Here is a 6,222-nt window from a genome sequence, read left to right as displayed (position 1 = left end):
ATAGGAGAACTCAGATAACCATGGGTTTGGCGATTAGTTTTTAGATTACAGCATCAAAGGCACAATCCATGGAAGAAACAATTGATAATAGACTTAGTTAAAATTTTAAAAAATTCTGCTCTGTGAAAGACAAATGAAAAGGAATGAGAAGACAAGCCACATACTGGGAATAAATATTTGCAACAGATGCATCTGATGAATGTTATCCGAAATATACAAAAATTCTTAAAACTCAACAATAAGAAAATGAATGCCCAGATTTGAAAATGGGCCAAATACCTGAGTCACTTTAACAGAGAAGATACACAGATGACATATTAGCATATAAAAAGATGCTCCCTGTCATATGCCAGCAGGGAAGAGCAAACTGAAACAAGGAGATAGCACTTCACACCTATTAGAGTGGCCAAAATCCAGAATACTGATAACACTGCTGGCTGACAAAGATCCGGATCAAGAGCAACTCTCATTCTCTGCTGATAGCACCATACAGCCACTTCGGCAGACCGTTTGGCAGTTTTTTACAAAACTAAACATACTCTTACCATATGACCTGACAATTACACCTCTCAGTATTTGGCCAAAGAAGCTGAAGACTTATGTACAACAAAAACCTGCACATGGCTGTTTATAGCGGTTTTTATTCATGATCGCCAAAGTTTAGAAACTAAGATGTCCTTTGGTAGATAAATCGATAAACAACCGGTGGTACATTCAGACCATGGAATGTTATTTGGTGCTAAGAAAGGAGCCATCAAGCCGTAAAAAACTGTGGAGAAAACACAAATGCCAATCTGCAAGAAAAACTTGAATGCTAATCTGGAAAGAAGCTAATCTGAAAAGGCTACGTAGTATATGATTCTTATACGACATCTTGGAAGAGTCATGAAAAACCATGGCAACATTAAAACATAAGAGACTCTTAAGGACTGAGAACAAACTAAGGGTAGATGGGGGGTGGAGGAGAGGGGAAAGTGGGTGGTGGGCAGGGAGGAGGGCACTTGTTGGGATGAGCACTGGGTGTTGTATGGAAACCAATTTGACAATAAATTATATTTAAAAAATAAGTTGTTTTCAGGAATTGAGGAATGGAGAGAGAAGAATAAAGAATTTTTTGGGCAGTGCAAATATTCTCTTAGATACCATAATGACAGATACATGTTTTCATACATTTGTTCAAACCCATGGAATGTACAATACCAAGAGTGAATTGTAATGTAGACTATGGACTTTGGGTGATTGTGATGTGTCAATGTAGGTTCATCAATTATAACAAAATTACCACTCTGGTGGAAAATATGGATAATAGGGATGTATGTATGGGGGTAGGTGTATGTGGGAAATTTCTGTACCTTCTCCTCAATTCTGCTATGAGCCTGAAACAACTTGAAAAAAAATAAAATCTAAAAAACAGTCTTGTCCTACCATTTTCAAAATATAAGGGTGATCATTTTTTTAATATAGTATAAATGATTGAGTTTGTCAAGTGGTTTCCAACTTGGAACACCACTTAGCCCTTAAAATAGAAGCAAATGCAACAGTTACTCTTAAATTGTTATTTATGTTGAAACCTCATATTTTCTTAAGGCCAGGTTTAAAAAAAAGATTTTAAGTTTATTTACTTATTTTGAGAGAGAGAGAGAGAGAGGGAGAGAGAGAGAGAGAGAGAGAGAGAGAATAAGCAGGGAGGGCCAGAGAGAAGGAGACACAGAATTCTAAGCAGGCTCCACACCAATAATGCAGAGCCCAATCCAATGCAGGGCTTGAATTCAGGAACCATGAGATCTTGACCTGAGATGAGGTCAAAAGTTGGACTCTTAACAGACTTCACCACCCAGGCACCCCTGATTTTTTTAAGTGGCAAATAAAACAGGTAAATAGGAAGAAATATGCCAATTATACTTCAAAATGATTTTAAATTAATTACTTCTATATATGAAAAGTAAAACCCAAAGTAGCTGTCTGCAGGAAGGAGAAACAACTAGAAAAGCCATTAAATCACATTTTATTTATACTTCTATTGTTCATCATGATAGTTTTCTAGCTTCTATATATATACACATTCCACAACTGTAAATGTCAGTATAAAAAGTGCAGATAACTTCTGGAGCAGAATTCAAGGCAGATAAATTTTATATCAACTTAAGTTAGTAGCACTTAAAGCCTTGAATATGTATACAGTAAAACCCTGGATTGTGAGTAACTTGTTCTGTGAGTGTTCCACAGGAAGAGCAAACATTTCTAATAAATTTTAACTTGATAAACGAGGGATGTCTTGCAACACTAGGTATGTGAAGCCAAATGTCACATGATCACAACTGAGCCAATGGTTCTCCTCTCTCTCTCTCTCTCTCTCTCTCTCTTTCCCTCCCTCCCTCCCTCCCTCTGTCTGGATTGTGGGTGATCATCTTCCATGCTCAGATGCTCAGTCTCAGGCCAGAGTGTTTGGCAGAAATCAGTGATTTTTTCAGAACATTGGAAGATGCCCACCACTGGCACTAGTGTGTTTTCTGTCATTTCAAAGCACCTATGGGCAGTCCTTTACTTTTCCATACAGGAGTAAGGTTAGGAATGCTTTGCTTCATTCCGGGTCTTAGATAGGTTTTTTGTTAAAGTTGCATGAAAAGAAAAAGATTTCATTGAGCCAATAGTTAGTAGTGATTCCGTTAGAGAAAGTTGTCCTGTATGATAACCCTCCTCTCTTGTCTCCCTTACACTAGTCATGAAGGTCTTACTTCCAAAGTAAGTGCAAGTTAATTTGTTTATATTTCCTTATATTTTGTATTTTCTTTATTATTTTCTATTATATTACAGTATTGTAATCATTTTTGTATGAATATGTTTTGGGTTGTAGGATGAATTATCTGAGTTTCCATTATTTTTTATGGGGAAATTTGCTTTGATATACAGGTGTGTTAGATTACAGGCAGATTTTTATTTACCAGCTTATTCTGTATGCAGAAAAACACGTTTTTGTCTGGGGCAACAGAAGTGTGAAGGGTTTCCAGCCCAGTATGAGATGCAGACTCTGTGCTCTGTAAGAATTGCTGGCATGTTGAAGTGGGCTGTTCATTAATGACTTTGGCTTTGTTTTTCTCTCATGTAGTTCATATCTAGAGCTGAGCCCTTCAAAAATGGTTTTGGGACACATGCAGAAAATAGAACAGCTTCCAGTGTGCTATAGTTGCTACATACTTTTTTTTCCCTTTTTATGTTATTTATAACCTTTATAATGTCCATTAACTTTAGCAGATTTTAGTTAAAACTTTCGGAAAAAATGTTTCATATACTGAGCATTATTTAGAAGAGTGTGCTGTATTATTCCTATGTAGTTTATTTAGCTAATGCTGAAATTGTTTTTTTAGGCTTTCTCATATGTCTCAGATACCTCCATTTTCTTAATGATGTTTAGACAGAAATCAGTTGTTTGTGTTTACTTGTCTTTTAGAGAATAACACTTCACAATATACATCATTTAAACTTTTCTATGGAAAATAATGAAATTTTTATACATGTGGTTTTCTGTAAAACTTTTCCATGAGAACAAATTGTTATACAACTTTAAAAGCTTGTTTCACAATGAGTTGTATACACAGCAAATATGCCAATAAAAAAATTTGTATTTTCTTTGGTAAACAAAAGCTACACATTCTTTACCAAAATAGAAGGGTTAGGAAATTATATTAGAAGTTACTAAAATATGAAGAATCAGTATATCAATTGATATATTATATTTTCAAAATAAGATATGGTCTAAGGTATTATATTCTGAACGCTGTCTCCAGTTGCATTATTTTTCTTTCTCAGAAATGACTTTTTTCAGATAATGCATAGTTCTCTTCTTGTGAAACAACTTTTATAAGAAACATAAGAATCTTTGGAACCATATATATTTGGGTTCAAATCCAAGATCATTCCTTTAATAATGATCTGTGTGACTGTGTGACTTTGTTAAGTTCTTTTAATTCTCTAAAACCTACATTTCCAGACACTTAAAATGAATTTTACTTTTTATAATGTACTATGTATGATTGAAAATAATAATGTGTATTCTCTAGTTTTTGATGCCAGTTCTATTTGTTCCTTTAATCAAATTGTTAGTTATATTTTTAATTCTAGATTGTTATTAATTTTTTAACTTAAGTGAAGTTTACAAGTTTGTAAATTTCTTCTAATGTTTCTATACATCTATTCTTTAAATATTTTTTGTTGAAATGTAGTTGACCTATAGCATTATACTAGTTTCAAATAATATAATGATTTGATATTTGTATATACTGTGAAAGGTATTATAAAAACTAACCATATAGTGGGGCACCTGGGTAGCTCAGTTAGTGAAGAATCCAACTCTTGATTTCAGCTCAGGTCATGATCTCACAGTTTGTGAGATCAAGCACCGTATCGGGTTTGATGCTGACAGTGTGGAGCTTGCTTGGGATTTTCTCTCTTCCTCTCTCTCTGTCCCTCCTCTTCGCCCCCCTTAAAATAAATAAATTTAAAAAAGCTTTTTCTTAAAATTTTACCATAGGGGGATAATGGCTGGGAATATAAAAATAGAGCTAACTTGATGGAAGGGAATTTGATAATATATAACTGCATTTGTCCTTTGACACAGAAACTTCATCTCTAAAAACTTATTTTAAAAATATATGTTCAAAAATATGAAAACAAATATACATAACATGATTTATTCTATTTCAATTTGTAATAACAAGTGACCATAAAGCAACCCAGTGTCCATGGATAGTTTACTGGTTAAATTAGTCATGGCACATCCTGATCATTTGGCTGTAAAAAGAAGTGAGGAATATCTATGTATTGATATTCAGCATATATATTTTTCATTTTGTTTTTCAGAATATATTTTAAATTAAAAAAGCAAATAAAAAAAAGTATATGTGTGCAATGCTACCATTTACCTAAGAATGTGATGTTGGGCACCTGGGTGGCTCAGTCAGTTAAACATCCAACTCTTGATTTTGGCCCAGGTCATGATCTCATGGGTTAGTGAGTTCAAGCCCTGCGTCAGGTTCTGTGCAGGTGGGACAGAACCTGCCTTGGATTCTCTCCTTCCTTCTCTCTTTGCCCCTCCAGCACTTGTGCTCTCTCCCTCTCTCTCTCTCAAAATAAATACATTTGCAAAAAAGAATGTGATATTATTTTTATCTGTATCTAGCTATATCTATATCTGTATCTACCTATTAAAGGAAGACTTAAAGAAAAACAAAAACTTTTGTAAAATGTTGCTTATAACCCACTAATTCCATTCCTACACATATACCCAAGAGAAAAAAAACCCATCATATTCACAAAAAAACTTGAACATGAATGTTCATAGTGACATTATTCACAACAGCCAAAGAATGGAAACAACCAAATGTCCATCAACGGATGATTGAGTAAACAAACTATTATAGCCACACAGGGAAATATTATTCAGTTACAAAAAGAACTATGTATTGATTCATGACGTAAAAATGAATGTACCTTGAGTACATTGTGCTAAGTGAAAGAGGTCTATCACAAAAGGCCACATACTGCGTTATTCCATTTATATGAAAAGTCCAGAGTGGGCAAGTTCAGAGGGAAAGAAGGTAGATTAGTGATTATCATGAGCTTGCAGTGGGAAGAGAGGGATAAATGGGGTGTGACTGCTATAATAGGTATGGGGTTTCTTTTGGGAGAGATGAACTATTCAGAAATTAGATAGTAATGATGGTTGGATAACTTGGTAAATATATTAAAAGCCATTGAATTGCACTCTTTAAAATTTTTTTTTTCAACGTTTATTTATTTTTGGGACAGAGAGAGACAGAGCATGAACGGGGGAGGGGCAGAGAGAGAGGGAGACATAGAATCAGAAACAGGCTCCAGGCTCTGAGCCATCAGCCCAGAGCCTGACGCGGGGCTCGAACTCACAGACCGCGAGATCGTGACCTGGCTGAAGTCGGACGCTTAACTGACTGCGCCACCCAGGCGCCCCATGAATTGCACTCTTTAAAAGGGTGAATGTTACAGTATATAGTATATTTTATTTCAATAAAAATTTTAACCTAAAATGAAGATAGTACTTTTTACATTAAGTAGCTGTTCTGTGGATGAGATAATATTCACAAATTAAATAGCAAGATGGTTAATAGGTGGTAGGTGCTTACTCAGTATTAGTTCTCTTTCCCTTATAATGTATGGTAATTATACTTTCACTTGTGATTGTGAACAGCT

Source organism: Leopardus geoffroyi, chromosome D1, assembly GCF_018350155.1.
Source record: "Leopardus geoffroyi isolate Oge1 chromosome D1, O.geoffroyi_Oge1_pat1.0, whole genome shotgun sequence".
Taxonomy (NCBI): Eukaryota; Metazoa; Chordata; class Mammalia; order Carnivora; family Felidae; genus Leopardus; species Leopardus geoffroyi.
This window is presented reverse-complemented; position numbering follows the sequence as displayed.